This window comes from Molothrus aeneus, chromosome 3 (assembly GCF_037042795.1).
Source record: "Molothrus aeneus isolate 106 chromosome 3, BPBGC_Maene_1.0, whole genome shotgun sequence".
In the NCBI taxonomy this organism is placed as follows: domain Eukaryota; kingdom Metazoa; phylum Chordata; class Aves; order Passeriformes; family Icteridae; genus Molothrus; species Molothrus aeneus.
This window is the reverse complement of record NC_089648.1, coordinates 3,759,790-3,779,145: the sequence shown is the minus strand read 5'-3', so window position 1 is coordinate 3,779,145 and position 19,356 is coordinate 3,759,790.

Genomic DNA, 19,356 nt, shown 5'->3' with positions numbered 1-19,356 from the left:
GGTTGAAAGAATGGACAGCCCTAGAGCCACATACATTTAAACCACTTTGATGCAAATATTGATCTAGGAGCATAGACATGTGGAGGTGCTGCTTTTTTTAATGGACGAGCTTCCCCCTCCTTCCCTTCCAGGTTTGCAGTTCATGAGATAAAACAGAAGTGTCTGCCCAAGAGCAGGAATGAATACATGAATTAACAGATCCAAAGATAGGCCAGGCTCCACGATAAATTCTCTTCAACCCAAGATACAGAGCATTTAATGTTCTTCAGTGCTTCCATTTCTCCATTCATGCTTCCCAGCCAGGGTGCTTTGGCAGCAACGTGTGCAGTGGTGGCAGAGCAAGAACGGGCTGCTGACACAGAGTCCACCACAGCCCCATGCTTAATTCCCATGTACACAAGCCTATCAAAGCATTTTATTAGAAAGCCACCGTCCACAGCTTATATTTAGAAACAGAGAGCAAGTCCAAGCTGCAATCCAAAGACGAGATCAAGGGGAGGAAAGAATTCTAAGGACCGCTTTGAAATTCAGCACTAAAAAGATCTGACATTCTTCTATCTGTAGGCATTTTTAGGCTGGACTGAAAATAAAAAGAAAACCTGTTTGTACAGAGAAAGCTTGCCTGGCCCTGTGCCAAGACAGGAAGTCTATCAAAGCTGGGCAGTGTTTGAAAGCAACAGAATACTAGAACCAAAAAAAGAAAAGGGGGGTGTGAGGGTGAGAGAAACTAGAATGAAAAGATTTACTTCCACATTGACTTTTTTGCTGTTTTTCAGATGGCTGAGCACAGTTGTTGATAACTACACCCCTCCCTGTTTATTCAACTTGAGTTTTCCTGGGCATAGCCTGACTTCCAGGTGACTGCTGCACAACCACAACCTGGACACCAGGGTCTGGATGCACACACTGGGATGAATCAAGGCACTTCTAAGCAGAACTACCTGATTCTCACAGAGTAAATCAGGTTGGGTGGTGAACGGCTTGAGGAGAGGAGTCTCCCTGTGAGTTTATCAGGGATGTTAAGGCCTGAAGTTAACCCCGATGGGTCAGAGGTGGATCTGTTGTGTGGTGGAGAGCCATTCACCAGACACATTCACAACACACACAGGCACACAATTATAGCAACTCAGGGAATGCTGGCTCCCAGCCTTTGACCTTGGAAGAACATTAATTCTTAACAGACATCATCCGTTTTTTTAACTCCTTTAATATTTTCCCCCCTATTTTTATATACTTTTCCCCTGAATTTCTGGCTATAATATATTCAGGTACAAATGGTGCTGTCATCTCGAGCTACAAGTTAGAAAGTTATTACTTTTAATATGCCACTACCTTAGGCCTCTACTGTTATGTAAAAGAAAAATAACCTTGTGTGACAGTTTAACATTGATCGATGTGCCTGCCAAATGCAAAGAGATAAATAAGCAGGTGATGAATAAACAGCACTTCAAGTAAAGACATTACTCTGCATGCATAAAACGACGCCAGGCACCTAGGAGCTGTGGGTGGCCGAAGGTTGGCCATTTCATGCCCACTCACTAAAGCAGACTTAATCGCTTCCAATATTTTCTGTTAAAAAGCACGCTTAATGAGCCAATTTCACAAGCCCAGAGAAACTGATTATTATCTCCGAGTTCCAACTGAGTTGGTTGTTTTCCAAGAGCCGGTTTTTCCTTGACGGGATAAAAACCTTTTAGAAAAAAAAAAAAAAAAAAAAAAAAGAAGAATGAAAAAAGAAGCGAGGAGAGCAGCGAGCCCGCGAGGCGGGGAGGGCGCGGGTGGCACTAGATGGCAGCGTTGCTCTGCGGCCGGGCGGCGGCAGCGCTGCGGGAGCGGGGCTCTGCTCTCTGCTGCCGCCGTCCCCTCCTGCCACCCGCGCTGCCCGCGTCCTTGGGCCCCCGGCCCGGCCATCCCCAAGGGGGGATTGGGGGATTTGCTTTGGCCTCAAACAGCTACGGACTCGGTTAGGCTGGGAAGGACCTCGAGGAGCAGCGAGTCGCCGTCTGGTCATTGAGTGCCACGTCCAGGCTTTCCTTGGGCAGCTCCAGGGACGAGGACTCCAGCACTCCCTGGGCAGCCTATCCCATCCCATCCCATCCCATCCCATCCCATCCCATCCCATCCCATCCCATCCCATCCCATCCCATCCCATCCCATCCCATCCCATCCCATCCCATCCCATCCCATCCCAGTGTTCCCACTGTTCCCCACTGCAGAGCAAGGCCAGCGTCCCGATCCAGGCTCGGGAGGGAATCCTCCTCGGTCCCCTTGGAAAAGCAGATTTGACCATATCGTGAACTTTAATTGAAGTCCTGCGGGGATCTGCCTCAGGCAATCCTCCTTTCCAAGGGTTCTGGGGATGAAAACGAGCCGGAGCAGGTCCAGCAGGGAAGGGACTTTGCATCAGGGCACCCACGTCTTTAGCAGGGTGGCGGTGATGTGCCACCTCCAGCTGCTGAGCCACGCTGGGAAAGACACACACACAAACAAAAAAACCAAACACTCAAGCCAAAGCAAAGCACACAAAAAAGCCTCCCCAGCCTGGGATTATTGTCACCAGCAGCAGTTAGTCAATCACTACTTAGGAAAGAAACCCCAGCAAACTAGACCTTGGCATATAATTAACTTATCTATCAAAAAAAAAAAAAAAAAGAAAAGAAAAAAGAAAAAAAAGTGAACTGTTGTTGGGTTCTAAATCAGAAGCCAAGTTAATTATTTTTTATGAATATTCATAGGAAACTTGTACAATTTCCAAACTAGGCTTTCAATTACTAATCAGTAAACCAAATAACCAGCATGACTACTTCTTCTCAGGAAAGCCTGATTTTAAAAGTAAATAGACAAGGACACTGATTTTTTTTTTTAAATGAGAGGACTGTTGGAAGCTGGATGGTAGAAATCCACCCTTTCCATCATGGATGAAGAGCATGTTGAAGGATGCAAGAGACCTTGCAGACCAGATACAGAACCTGCCAGGTTCCAGGCAGTAAAAATGCTTTAAGGCAGCCATCAAACAATTTAAAATGATGCAAGACTCTGCTGTGTGTTTCCAAAGTGTACAGAACTTGGTGCTCTCACTGCTGCAGCAGCAGCTCTTCCCAGGGAGCCCTGTGCTCTTCACTGCATTCCCTAGGTGCTGACCTATTAACTGGTGCACCTTCCATAAAATCTCAGGAACACATCCTGCTCTTTGTCTGAAGGTCATGATTCAGCTGGGAGAGAGATTGCAGATGACACATCAGGAGATGTTGAGATTTCAGCAGAAACTCGCTTTTCTAACCCCCTTCCTTACTCAAAAAACAACATTAAAGGCCAATGCCCAACTCTTAATTCTCCTTATGACTAGAGAGCACAGAGCCTAAATAAGTCAGGGTACTTCTGCCGAAACATGGCAGATTTATTTATTTGAGATTAAATCCTTGGAGGATAATTTATAATATCTAATCTCTACTGAAATAGTTTGAAGTGCCTAAACATCTGTAGGAACTTGGGCCTTAGCAAGAAGGAATGTTCTGCAAAAGAGAATATTTCTGAATATTCTGCTAAGAGAGTATTTGTGTGGTCAATATTAGTCTTGTGAATTTAAGAGGTCTCCCCTGTATTTTGCCAACTTAAATCAGTTTTTGATTGGTTTCTGACCCAACCAAGGGACAGATTTGATGAAATAAGACTGGCAAAACTCGCTTCAGGACAAAGGTTGATTTGATAATCATAATTGCATTTCTACTGTATCTATTTTCTTAAGTGTTAGTAGATTTATTAGACTTTTCCTGTATAACCTATGGCTGATTTGCAGCTTCCTTGGTAATTTCTTAGTAGGCACTAGCAATTTCTTATATCTTCAGTAATGTCTTGAATGTACATTTTTTATATTAATGATCTCACCAGGAGAAAAAGTGTTCTGTGAATGCATGATGGCCATATGGAAAAGACAATGAAGTTTAGTAATTAAAACTGAAAAGGGAAAGAGCTATGCAGTAATTAGAACACTGATTAATCAGCTGATAATTTTATCTTGATTAATACTGCTGATTTTCCTCTTCTTATTGACCTAGGAAAGGTAGGTTTAGACCAATTAAATATAAATTATTCCCTTTTTTCACATTCCAGGCAGCTTCCAGTGTTCTAAGTCATACTACACTTAAGATGCAGGACTGAATTGCTCTTACTAAATTGGGCAGCTCAACAAAAGGTAAAATAAGGTTTATGTTCCAAACATGCTGATGCTTTTATCTAAGGCAGAATTGGACAGAATTGGTTATTTCACTATTATCTGGGGAATATTAAAATTGGATTAGATTGCAGTAGAAAAAATAGAAGACTTCGCCTGTTTTAAACCCATAACAGTAGGAAAACTAAAAGGATCCATTCATTTTATTGGGCCCCAGATATGGATGCATAATGTAGTCCTGGAGCTTAAAGAAAAGGTTCTATATTAATGCTCAAATTTCCCTTCATGTGCAGAACTTTATTATTCAGGGGGGAAAAGTGTTGCTGGTACCAATCTCACTCCGGTGCCTGTTCACAGACCATAAACAACAACACCTATTCCTGCTTTCCCATTCACAGTGCAGGGATTAAAGCAGCTTATTTAAAATCCAGGAACAGAGAAAGGAATGTTATGTACAGCCTCATTCCCTTGCATGGATAGGGGAATCAGGGTGTTCCTGGTGGGAGACACAGGCACTCCACAAGCACAGAACCCTCGTGGCTGTTAAAGATGCAGCTCCTTCTCACAGATAAATAATCTGGCAAGCACAGTAGAGCTCACAAGCAGGTGTCTTAATGCTGGAAATTCTGATGGAAAATGCTGCTTGCTAGGTGTGTGCTTTGACTTGCTGTGGGAGGGAAACACTGCAGTGCATGGAAAACAGACCCCTGCCCCTCCTTGAGAGCTCACCTGCGATCCCACTCACTCCAGGTTTTTCTGTTTTGTGCTCTGGAGCAGACTAAGATCAGCCAGAGTGTGGAAAGGTAAATCCACACAGGAAATCTAACCCCACACTGCAGAGTGTTGCTTCTTGGCTGCTTTCCCTTTGCTGGATTTTCAGGGGGCAGAGCAAAGACACATCTGTGGATGATGCCAAAAAAACCTTTTAGAGAGCAAGGGGAATCCTACAGACCGCGAGATAAGATTTCAGCTGACATTAGACTCTTCTTGATCCATCATCTGCACTGTTATTCAGATATCCTTATTGTGAAACAGAAAAGCAGGTAAAATTAAATATCACAAAGAAATGATCCCATTGATTAACACTTCCTTGCTTTCCCTGCCCTTTTAATAAAATAAACCTTTTCTCACTATTTGTGCAACATTAATCTAATTCTGCAAGCCAGTTTTCAAGTGTATTTGACCACTCATAAAAATCATGTGGCTCTGTTTTCCTTTCTTGGATGGAATTACTCTGAAGAGCATAATGAATTAATAAAAAAATAATGACCATGCAGTAGAAAATGTTTTGTTTGAATATAAATAACTTGTTAACAAGCACATACAGGTGTGCATAAGAAAAATACATCTTCCTGAAGGAGAAGCAGCCAAACAAAGGATAGGAAGAAACCAAAACAGCACTGGAGAGTTTTTGCATTATTAGATCAACGTAGTTTGTTCACGTCTTTTATTATCAACAGAAATGGCTCTTCTGTGTTCTCTGGTCAGGGAACAAAATACAGGATGCCCTAAGTTTAAACAAAATCAGCTGAGTGAAACTGAATGGATTGATCATAGGATAGCAAACCATCGTGTCACCACTCCAACCCCAAATCTGGCTGACTGTAACAATAAAAAGTGCTAATTTGTGTAACTGATTGCCTTTATGTTCACAATAATCCAAACTTTGCAAAGCTTTGGGTATTCTACAAAGGCTAAGTATGACATACTAACGGATGAATCATGCACCCTGAGAAATCTTCCCCTGCAAAACATTTGCTCTATGGCTAAACACAAAACTTTCCATTTTCCCTTTCAGAGATCTGAATTCCATAGGCACAAAATGAAGAACTGAGGGAGGGTGGACATATGCCTGGGATGAATTTCCATAGCTAAACAAAGAAAAATAAATATCCCATTAATTCCATTTCCCAGATGTCACATTTTCTCCTGGCTACACTTGGGCTGTTCTGCTCTGGTTCTGAGCTTTTGGGAAAAGGAATGTGCAATGCCAAACATAGGCTGGGCATTTTTAGAAAGAGACAAAGGCTGATGTTTTCAAATCAAGGTGCCATAAGTACAGATCTAGAAGGTGCATTCTTAACTGGGGTGTCCCTTAAAAATATCAATCATCTGCCAATTCTTGGGCATCTCAGAGTTCAGCATTTTTCAAACCAAATCACTCCATCCAAGTATGGATTTTCCAGCTAAATTTCAGGCATTGCAGTTTGAAAGGGAGCTGGACTGTATTTAACTAGCTGGAAGCACATCTAACTGGGAACATGTTGTCTGTTCAACCACAGAAGTTGCAAAACAAAAGGAAGCCAAGAATCTGAGAAAAAGTAACATAAATAATTTTCAACTACAGCCATGCAACTGCTGTTGAATGACAATTTTCTTAAAAAAAAGGTAGATCAAGAGATGCAAAATATGAATTCAGCTAAAAGTAAGGCAGAACGCATGAGAAGCAAACACCACATTCCCATTCCTTATGATCCCATTTGTGTGTGAACCACACAATAGAGGGGAAGGAACAATAAGAGAGACCCTTCACATATTCTTACTCATTGGAAAGCTTTTGTAGGTTACTGAGGAACAGAATATAATTATATATAATTAAGTATAACTAGTATCCTAGCTTTTAAGTACAACTAGTAATATCACAAATTGCTAAGATTCCACCAGGAAGAGGGGGAAAAAATAGTGACTAGACAGACTGTGTCTGCAGGTTTGAAAAAATGCACTGTGCACTGTGAAGTGTTCATTTTTTTATCACTATTTCCACAAATATTTTCAACAAAATGACTAAATATTGCAGAATTTTAATATAAACAGAGATTTCTAAGATTGATTATCAATGCTGTTTTAGAAACCAGCACAGTAGCACCAACTTCATTTAACAGAAGCATGTTTCAGGATCACAAATAAAAGGAAAACCAAGCCATTGCTGTTTCAAATAGCTTTAGGTGCCTCAAAACCTATTCATATAGATATAGGCAAAGGGCTGAAAAATATAACAAATTTCAGAAAGAGGGAATATGTAAGTTACCAGTGCTGACACCTAATTTTAATTGATAATTGAGAAGTTGCCTGAAATTTCGCAACTTTGGTTCAAAAAAGTCAAAACATTTTATCTCAAGCTCAGGCATGGTTTTGCTTTGGATAACATTCTAATTAATTTACACCAGTGAGAAGCTCTTAGGTGAAGAAGCTGCTCAGGGCTTTCAGCACAATCCCCAGCAATAATAACACTGCTGAGTTAAGAGCAAGAGGATGGAGCTGAACTCCATGGCAGGATGCACTGAAACACAAGTCAGAGGTAAATTCCACTTCAAATTAACAAGGACCACAGGAAAACAAAGGGAGTGTGACAGACTGGAAAGGATGGAGCAAAAAACCCGCAGAAAAAACACCCAAAATGTTAAAAAGGAAGCTATTAAAGCTCAGAATTAATAGCAATAAATTCTCTATTAACAACACTGTACAAAAAGTAAATAATCATCTGATTTACCAAACCTGGAAGACAAACAGATAGACAGAAGCAACCACACCAAAGGGCATACAAAATTATTTTAAAAATCATCCAAATACACAGTGTTAAGGTTGATGATACTCAAGAAAAAACTTAATTAGAAGGAAAATGGAAGTGAGGGGGTTACTCATTAGATCTGATTTGTTATTAAGATCACAAGGTGCCACATTTACAACTGAAATTTTGGGAGCAAATTTATGGATAGTCATTGGTCCAAAGCCATGCAAAAGCCAACAAAAGAGGCCAGGCTCTAGCACTGGAAATCCAGCTGAGCTCCTCTGAGTTTTACCAGGCAGGGCACAGAGGCTACTTTGGTTTACCTAAAAAGTGCCTCAAAGTAATGAAAAGTCTGTGTAATCAGCAAAGAAAAAACTGAAGTTCATTTCATTACATGGTTGATAAACTGGAGAGAGTAAGAAAAACATTGTAAGTCAAACAAACATAACAAATATTCTAAAATAAGGATGAGAAATGCCTGTAGAAAAATCAGCAGTACCATAGCAGCAACTTATCACAAACAGTATCGGTCAGATCCATTCAGTGCCTGTTATTGTACAGAAATTAAAACTCCCTCAGTGAAACCTTCCCAGGAAAGCCAAGTCATCAAGAGTTACCCAACTCTGCCATATGCCACACCATTTTTTCATCATTTCATCACTTGTGCAATTCCATACCAAACAATGTTCAGTGTTAGCAGCTCCGGTGATAAAATGAGCACATCTGAACAAAGAATCACTGGAACAGAGGAGACAAGGCTAGAAAAATTAAAAGGTGATGATTTAATCTGAGGGAGATTCAGCTCTATAAACAAAATAATCTGTGATCTCATCATCTTGTTGCCAGTTATCTGAGGCATAGGCTCCCAAATGCCAATCTTGTGCCAAGAATTCAATGTGGCAAACGATTGAGAGATGTGGTAAAAAAGGACCATGATCACAGCTATGAAATCCATCTCCTGACATCCAAAGAGCACCTGAGCCAAGGGGGTGTCCAGAGGGTCTCCAAGACAGTGAACAAACCACCCCAGGAAGGGATGCTCCAGGCCTGGAGGAGCGACAGGGAAGGAGCTCCAGAGAGCAGGAAGTGCAGATGGTTTCCATGGTGCACATTGAAGAGATGACCACTAGGAGAAGTGGCCACCCGTGGTTCAGTGACAGCGAATCGGTGCCATTGGAGGAACACCCACTGAGTTAAATTTTGTGAACCTCCACAGGTTCCAACCAACCTCCACTTTCACAACAGTGAGATGCTGCTTGCTCATGCAAAACTCAGTGTTCAGCTAACTTAGAAAAACTCTCCCTCTCCCACCCAACAGAGGATGACTTCCCAGTCCTGCTCCAAGTCTTGGCCGGTTTTTAGACATGAAAAATTGCATTCCTAAATAATATAACATTACAGAACAATTCTCCTCCAGAAGAAACAAACTATACCTCACAGCTCTCAACAATGCATTCAGCATTTCCTTCCTAATATTTTTGGTGGTTCATAGCTTTCAACAAAAGGCACTATTTATGCTTTTCCCCTATAGTTCAAACAGCCCAAGTTCTTCCCTCCCAGCATCATTGAAGGCTGCTCTGGAGTCCCATCAGAAAATTTTTTTCCAAACCTGTAGCTCCAGCTAACTGAACATGCTGTCAATTCTCTACAAAGCTTCACCTCCTCTTTCCAGCATTTTTTTCCTCCCAGTCTCAGCAACCCACAATTCCACACCCAGACAGACTTGTATTTCTTCTCAGAGAAGCCATGACTGCCCTTGGTCAAAATTATTCTGTACTTTTCTGCAGCCCCAACAGCACTTTTCACAGTCAGGATTATTCTCCACATTGTTGTCTGCAGTCAAAGTCACTCAAAAATTCCTATGGTCCCAGCAGCACTAAAAATACATAACAGCCTCCTTACAATAATGGCTGTGAATCACAGCATTCCTCAGCTGACATAAGTAGTTAAAATAGTTTAAAAAAAAGTTAAAATAAAACTTTTTAAAAGTTCAAGTGAAAAATGAAAAAAGGTTGAAAAGGACTCCCCTACCGTCTAACAATATTAAAGTCTGCCTCAAATTTACAAACGTACTCAGCAACATCAAACGCGCCGGCTTCAAACACACGCGGCAGCTTCAAACCTGACAGCTTCAAATGCGGCAGCTTCAAACACACGCGGCAGCTTCAAACGCGGCAGCTTCAAACACTTTTGTGGCAGCCATCTTGCACACGCTCAAAAGAGCACAACCTTAGAAACCTTAGGCAGGCACCTTATCCACGAGGCTACACAGAGGCTTTGTTACAAAAAAGAATTATTGGAATTTGCAGACGTTAAATTAGCCCGTAGAGGGAGCTCACACCGTCCCATAAATGTACAATAATTGGAACATACTGTAATTTAAAACATTTTCTCTATTAAGCTCTCTGTAGAGAGGCTACAGAGGTCAAAGTAGAGCATTCCTTACTTCACACCAACCTCTGTGAGCCCATAAAATTTCATTCAAATTAGACTCCATTGACCACGTATTTTGTAGCTCCAACAAACAGAAGAAGAGCTGTTTGGCCATGTATTCTCCACAACAAGCACGGCTTCTCCTAATCATCATTTGCTGTTGATGTTGGAAGAAGAAAGTCTATGTCGGAACGCAAGGAGAACAAAGAGCCGCCGGTCGGAATTGTCATGGCAATGCCCTCGATCTCCCCACACGTTCCTTCTGTTCAGGCAGCGATGGTAGTGCTCTTTTTATAACTTGACTAGAGCTGCTCTGGCGTCTCTCAGGTTTCTGTGCTCCATGCAGTGCTTTCAAAGACTATTATAATAGTGTGTTTGATATTCAAAGGTTGACGACGGAAATTGTTACCTACTGGATGTTCTTTAATGAAGCCACAAGTAAACAATGACCCAAATTCCTCTGGAAACGTGGAACAGAACCATTACTCTACAGAAGAACACGTACAATAAATGTGAAGGGAAAAGGCATTTTCTAATTCCATGTCACAAAAGCTACGCTGGAGAGAAAGCCGTACCCTTAGCTGGAGAGGTTCTGAACACATATATTGATTTACATCACGCAAACTGAAACAGCAGAGCCCACTTAGTCCTCACAAAGGAGGTTGCCTTCCCTCAGCCTGAATGCACAATAGAGCAAAACGGTGTGCAAGGAAATAAGAAAAAGTGTTAGCAAAGAGAGGTTTTGTTTGACTTAACATGATCTGGGACATTCTAAGCGTTGCACAGATTGGTGAGAATTCAATAATAAGTTGTATTTTCTATGCCGTAATGAAGCCAGCAACCATTTCCTTCCTGTGTTAGCTTTAGAAATGCAGGTGCCTACATCTTTTAGAGACTTGGTGCATCCTAGTTTGCAACAGTAATTTTTAATGCTGTTTTCACTTTATTAGGCAAAATATGATTGTTTTGAGAGCCACATACTCAAATCATCAAGATCCATGAATTAAAAGAATATTAATATGACACATCAGAGCAGGAACAGCCTGTTTGCTAAAAGCTTTCTCGAGCATCCATCTAAATCTGTCTAGACTGTCTCACCAGCACTCAGCAAGATCATCTGCTTTGTTTTCAGCCCATGCATCTCATCTCCCCCAATGCCAGAAGTCAACTTCTTGCTCTCTAATTAAATCAAACCAAACCACCCATGTCCACTTCTTTTTCCCCCACTATTATATAATACTGACATCCACCAAGACATTTTAATGAGTACAAATTCCAGCACCTCCAACTATCAAATCCCAAACTGAAGACCCTGTGTTACACCCTCTCTTTCAGCCCCTGCTCACCCAGTTGCCTCACGGATTTGTCAAGGCTCTGATTCAACAACGCCCTTTCTTCAGGTTTAGACAGGAGATTAATCCAGCTGAATGCAGTCAATCAAGAATGTGCTTTTGTGATTTCTTGGAGTGGCGGAAGAGTGAACTCTACATGAGAGTTGCAAATCAGAAATCTTTTGAAAAATAGATTATTTAATAAAGCTGTAACAAAAATTGGGAGATCCATATCTCAAGGTGTATAGTGATGTGGAAAGCTCAGCTGTTAATTCTAGCCAGAAAAACACTGAGTACTTCTCACAAACACAGACTTTTATCTTTTATCCTCAGACTTGGAAACTTTGGGTGCCTGCAGATTTGAGCTGACAATCCAGAAAGAACGAGACCTTTAATGCAATCCAAAATACATTTCTTAGGTGTAAAGTTAGTATTTCCTACTGTATTTTCAGCATTCCTGCCTCCACTCCTCTGGGGAATCAGAAGGTGCAGAGCTAAGAAAAATGCAGAAGTATTTTAAAAACACACAAGGCTTTTTTCCCCTCTACTTTTGAAAAGATGTAATTAAGGATTAGCTGCAGTTTTAGCCGTAGCTTTGGGTGAATACACAACTGGTTAATTCATGGTTACTGATCTAGTGCAGAGCCTCACCCATGGGTACAAATATGAAGTTTGGGGAGCTGATCCTCTCCTCCTCACAGAACTTGCATGAAGGACTAGACATTTGAGTCCTACTAAACTCACGTAGAGAAGAAATCCACTTATGTTTCCTGGTTAATTTGTCCTCTCTAGATTTATGTCTATCTAAATTTGATTTCTTACTTAGTAACACAACCTTGTTCAATTTCTCCTTTGAAGTAGTTACGTAGAACTTGAGTTTAATGCACTAAATGAAAAATATTCCCACCTTTATACCTTTAAGCAGCTATAAGAAGAAATAAAATTATGTAAAACAGAAATTAATAGCTAATAAACTTCACAGGATCCAAAAGCAACCTGAAAAGAGAGCCCAGAGATAAGACTGTGAGCCAGTGTCTTTTGTGTGAGAGCTCTGTTCTCCATCAGTGCATCCATTACCTCCCGGGATGCAGAGTGAATAGAGGACTAATGCCAGTGGGGAAAAGGGACTGGCTATGGTTACAGCTATAGTTTAACCAAAGAATGACCTGGCTGCATCTGCTCTCCTCTCCTCAGTGCTCCCAGACGTGCTGCCTGCATTTCCACACCAGGCTCACACACAGCCCCTTGCCAGCCACAGTTATCTTTGGGCAGCCCATGAAGCACATTGATGTGTTTATTCCCCCAACTTCTTTTCCCAGCCTCCAGGAATTTGCTGCTTAGGGATTTCCTGAGACAAAGGTGATGTCTGTGCTCAACAGCTCCCACCGCTTCAGATTGCTTTGTGTGTAAACTTTTAGCATCCCCAAAGTCCTGTATGTGTGTGTGTGAAAGGTACCCCTGGAGCAGACAAAACATAATTGCAATTGCTCACAAAACACCAACTTGCTCAGCATTTCCCTGGCACCACCTATGCCTGACTGGGGCACCTTCTGCAGAGTATTTCCCAAGTTGCTCCGAGAATTCAGTGCAATTCTCTGAGGGTGTCTGATTGGCATAAAATTACAAGAGCTGCTGGGAAGACGATGAGCAGAATCCTGACTTCCTGGGCATCCGTCTCTGAGTCTGCACCAGGTCTCTGACCTCAGTTGGATATCACACTGGCCTGGACAAGATAAAGTGAACTTCCTAAAAGAGAAATTCTAAAATCATGCATAATTGTACATTTGCCACTGAGCTTTGATTAAACCAGCTACATTTCTTTCCCAAGCCTTGGGAGCTGAAGAGTCAGACAGCAGCACTGGAGGAGCAGCTGCACAAAGGATCATTTGGGCTGTAGCATCTGAACAGGGAGAGAGATTTCTTTTCTTTTTTCTGGCATCTTTTTTTTCCCCTAACAGGTTAAATGTGAAAACCCAGAGAAACTAAAGAATGACTTATCTTGTATATACAGTATGTGCTGCTTATGTTTAGGGACCATCTGTGAATGTATTTCACGCAGTAAACATTCCTCATGTAATAACAATGATCTGAAGGCTGAAATTTGTTGGGTTCTTTTTTTTTTCCTCAGAAGTAAATTAAAAAAAATTCCATTTCAGTTGCAGTGCTAAAAGCCTGGAGGTCAGTTTATTCTAAGTAGGCATCACCAATGGTGGCAAAGAGATATTTTAAGAAAGCTTATTTGAGTACAATATCCACAGGCCATCCACCTCAACTATTTATATGAATTCTTCGGTTGGTATATAACTGGGCTAGCAAAAATGAAAAGTTGTATTACCATTTATCATACCCTAAACATTCCATTTTTCAAAAAATAGGAACCAGTGATTTATTCTTTTTAAAATATATATATGCCATTGTAATGTTTTTAAAGCACATTTTTAGATACTATCTTCATTTTTTATACATACATTCATCTCATGCTTAGGATGCATGCAAAAATAAAATAAAAACTTTCCTGTTAAATATAACTACAGCTTAGCAATAATGTTTCCAGAATGCAGTTTAAACACCATTTTCAGTGTATGATTCCATTGTCCTGACACTGTAATCTCCTCTCAGATGTTATATGGAATTTGCAGCATTTTTGTCTGTTCGTGATTCTCCTCTTACCTGGTGTTTTGACTCTACTTTCAGGCAATTTTTTCCATCTTCACTTTTATTAGATGGTTGCAGAGATTTTTGTTAGCTTTTTTTTTTTTCCCCCTTGCACTGCATTTGGAAATGAAACACTTGATACTGGAACTCTTTTTCCACACCAGCATTCCCTGAAATCAACTTGCTCAGTTTGAGGCTGTTGCTTGTTTGTTTTTAACCTAATAGCTCCATTTAGAGTGGGCTGCAGAGATGGAAAACAGGAACCTGCCCACACCCCCCAGTCACTGAGGAGTGCTGACACCTTCATCCAGTTCCTCCACAAAATCCAAAGGATTTCTGGTCTTTCAGAGGAGTGGAAGTTTGCAGAGGCAGCAGAGCAATTCTCCCCATGGGTGTTGTACAACGCCGCATTTTCCGCCCGCTTGCACATGAGGAGATTTCTCAGTGCTACAAAAGTCACAAATTTTACTCCAGATCTCCCCCAAAGATGTGCAGAGGCAGGGAGCAACGCTGGACTCATCCTGCCCACCCACAATGACCCTCACATCAAGCCAAGAAGGCAGCAGACTACAGTCTTTAGAGATAGCTGGTTTCTGTATTTATAAGGCCCTGAAAGCTATAAACCAAAAAATCCAATTATTCCTTCTATTCTAATCTTTAGGCAGTACACCTGCACAGTTGCAGATCACTTTTCCCAATACACCACTATCTGTTATTGTATTTTTTGACTGAATGGATACTGTAAGTTAACCTAATGTGCTGCTTACAGCCCTAGTCAATGTATCTGTAGATTGGTAATTGCAGCAGGAGACATTGATCCTATACCAGAAAAACTAAGTAAAAATCATACTTCACCACCAACTCCACTAATGCAACAGCAAACAGGAGAAAAAATTATCACAGCACCTCATTCATAATTATGCAGTTATTCTAAAACAAATAAAGCAGCTATTGATAATAAAGAATTCTACTATTTATATTAAAACTGTGTCTAAACCATGACAAAACTGAACAATGAGATGCCACTACAGCTCATCTCCCTCATAAGAAATTTCTTGTAGGGATTGAAATAATATGCATGAGAAAGTATTTTAATGTAGAGAGTGTTGGTAACAGGATTACATGGGGGAGGAAGGCACATCACATCTGAGATAGCCTAATAGGAGCATACCTTGGAATAGAAATGGCTTGTGCCATGTAACACAGATTTCCTGACAAAATGAGATTGGCATTCTAGAACCAAATGCTGAATTACTGAAAAGTAACATCAAACAGGATCACACAATTTGCTTAATGACAGAAGTCACAGAATGTTGTGATCACAGGAAGAAAAGGGCTATAAATAAACAAATAATAACAATCGTGTCCAGCAACTCTGCTGGAACTGGAAAGTTCAGGCTGGCAAAACTCAGGGGCCAGAATTTGCTGTCATTTATTGCTCTTTGCCTTGGTAATAGCAGCCCTGAAATCAATACAGTTACATCAGGGTAAAGATGAATCTGCCTTCTAGTGTTTCATGAAGTTGGAAGACAAAATTAATGGAAAGCCCTAATATAATATAATTGACATGAATGCTAGAGAGTCTGTCCCGCACACAGATCCATCAGCTTTGCTCTGCTGGCATAATAAATTGTTTTCAGAGTACAAAGTTAGCTACTAAAGGCAGGCAAGTGAGAACATAATTTAATATGAATGACAGAAAGAGGAAAAAATATCTAAGAGTTACACTAATAATATCAGGAAAATGTTAATGGTATGATGATGGGTGGAACATTAACTACATGTTTGCTCTATCTTCAACATCGGTTCAGAGCATTTGTAATCACAGAAGCTGATTCCAAAATGAGATATTCTGGTTTCTAGTATTACAATTCTTATTATGAGATCTGAATTACAACAGGATCAACTCTCTTTTTCTTTTTTTTTTTTTTTTTTTTTTTTTTTTTTTTTGTTGTTGTTCCTGAATTAATTGAGGTTTGTGGGTTTGTTATTTTGGGGGGGTGGGTTTTGGATATAGAGCTTTGCTTATCTGGCAATACCATTTTAAAATTCAAATCAAACCTTAAGGTCAGGTCTCACTGCACATCCTTCTTAGAAGGGTGGGTGGCATCCTTAAGACAATTCCCACTGATCACTTCTTAATGGCACTTCCAAACTACTGGAACATTAAAGGAAAGGTCATACAAAGCCCCTGTGTGCCATCCTTCAGGGCACCAAAACTGTAATGGAATCATTTTTATTAACTCAGTCAAATAAATTGTTCTTGTTGCCTTTTCTGAGCACTGGAAATAAATAGGTTTAAGGTGTGCTTTAGGCTGTTGAGTGGGATCAGATGGTTGATTGCTGGTGAGGGGGGAATCACAGCTTCTCCGTGCTGTATTTTCCAAAAGAACATCAGGTACAGCTTACATAAAACAGTTTCCATTATTAGGGAATATTTCTCTTTCAATACATGTTTAAGGATAGGAAATGCTTTCATTTTTATTATTATTTTTGCCAAAGTAAAAACGCTGCACCACATCTTTCCCTCCCTCAGCTCAGATTCCTCTATCAGAGCCTTCAAAGTGAGAAAATCTGCATTAAGTGAGGGTTCTGAGTTACTGCTGAGCACATTTGGCTCATTTGTGCATCCAGATTTCAGCTTTTTCTGGAAAAGTTTGGCAGTTCAAAAGCAAAGCAAGAAGGACTTTTTCCCAGGATACTGTACATGACTTGGACAGATGGAAGGTTTTGGCAAGGTTGTCCAGAGGCTGGTGCACACCAAAGGTCAGTGGGCAAGTGTTTGGGGATTTCCAAGATAGTTTCTTTTCTTGCAGTTGCCTGCTTTGAATAATCAGTTATGTTTAGTTTGAAACAAGTAAGAAATTAATATATTGGTTTTTAAACAAGCCATTTGTTCAACTTGTACAGACACAGAAGTAGGGGAAAAGATGTGGCATTTATCATTAGAATTATTAGAAGTTACCATCATCTTCTTATCTTTAAAATAAGTGCTGATGAGGACTTCAGGGCCACCAAAATGATGATTGTTATACATTTTTCCTCTACCAAAGGTGTTTAGTCAACCTCAGTGCAGCCCTCAGAGTCTCAGTTCTATGCAAAGGTGTGTGCAAGGGTGGGACTGAGTCCTGACTCTGCCAACAGCAGCACAAGCAGCTGGCAAGGAGCAACTCATGTCAGCAAGAAACCCTGGATTGTCTGGTATTTTTTCATCTCAATATGTACAAACAATAAAGAGCTTCATGAGGAAAATGTACTGTTCTGAGTGTAGCTACAAATGGAACTAGCTAGCTACTGTTAGCTTTTTAAAAAAAAATTGTTGCCATCATAAAAATGAGTGTAGACACAATATCTTTCACTGGATCACTCTGCAACCCAAATTAGGTTCTTTTTGTTTTCATAATTTCTGCACTTTTTTTTAGTTGTCTGCTTCCATCAAGGACAAATGTCTCTTGGATGAAGTACATCATCTTTCTCCACTCCCATCCTAGCAAATATGTGCAAAACTCATTTTCTATCCATGATTTCACTGTGATTTGGGGTATTCAGTCTGAAACATGAGTTTTCACAATAGCATATTCCTAATTACTGGGATTTTGTATTTTTAAACCCTAAAACACCTACCATTAACTTAAGCAGCTCACTTAAGTCAAATTCATTAATATCATACTGAATATCAAGCACGGCTTTGAGTTACTGGGACATACTGAAGACAAAGTTCCATGTAAGCAACATATCTTGTAGAATTCAGATCCCCAACACAACATCCTGGACTTGAAGAGGGATTTCTTCTTCCCACAAAGAGTTGTTAAACAGTGGAAGGGGCTGCCCAGGGAGAGGCTGGAGTCCCCACCCCTGGGGGTGTTTAAGGAAAGACTGGACATGGCATTTAGTGCCAGGATCTGCTTGACAAGGTGGTGGTCAGCCAGGGGTAGGACTCAATTTTTTCTCCAAGTTCTTTTCCAGACTAATTGATTCTGTGAAAAATCATTTTGCCATCTATTTCTTATTATTTATTATCTTTGCTATTCTAATATGTGATATGTGAGAGTTTAATTTATTTTTTATTTTTGGTTTTTCCTCTATGTCTTAAAAGGCTTTTAGGCTAAGCCTGGAGTTCTTTCTTAACACTCCAGAGATTGACAGCAAATGGTGGTCACAGTCCTGATATGTTTCAAGTTCAAATTGAAAAATTATTATTTTCATTAAGAGAGAAAGAGAGAGTAACACACAGAAATGTTAAGTCTGAGTAATCAGCCACAAATGGCCAGGAAGTAAATTAGCTTAGAAACAAGAGCCTTTAAAAGAAAACAAACAAACCAAAACCAAATCCAAACAAAACCCCTAACCATATTTAAGAAATTGATATGTTATATATATATTTATATTTTATATTTAACTTGAACCTTCAGCCCAAAGCTGAGGGCTCAAGTTAAATATAAAATATAAAGGGCTCCTGCTCCAGTCTCCCATGCAGCAATAATTGACTGGATTTTGGGATTAATAATTTGTGTTTTATGCAGTTTATTTCTAAGAAACACCCCACACTTTTAAGAAAGGTCACTTAGCTCCATCTGGGGAGTTCTCAGCCATCAGATGTAAAAGGCCTGTGCTTTGCACATGGACATTGAGCAGGGCAGAAAATGGGCTGTGGCAGAGCCCAGGAAGGGACAGAACAGAGGTGACAGGGGAGGTATTAGAGGCACAATGACCAGTAATGTCATTAATGTAAGGTATTGTCCCCCTAAAAATCAATTATGGAGTCATTTCTCAGGAAGAGCACTGATGAACTCAACTCAGATCATTTTTCATGTCCTAGCAGTGGAAGCCATGCTAATAGACGGAAATGAGGGCTCTCCCCAGTTGATGATGTGAATATTAAGGAGAATTAAAAATTCTTCCTCTGGAAGAACTGATTGAAACCCCTGTGACAGGCACCTCTGCAGGGCTGGCTTAGCTTTAAACTGGAAATCAGCCAGACTTTCTATCACAGGGTGTTCTGCAACCCCCCCCCAGCTTTACCTATACAGTCATGCAAATCTAAACAGAATGTCTTTTATTCAAAACACCAAAAATTAGATCACAGCATAAAATCCAGCCCCTCCTTGAATATTTACTATTTGCTGGCAATGAATTCCAGCTCGCTTCTCTTGCTGTCTGAATGAAGGCTGACCCTGAAATGACCAAAGCAGTAACCTAAACAGCCATAGAAATAACTTCAAGCATTTTCACCCTCCATTTAGTTTAGATGTTTCTTA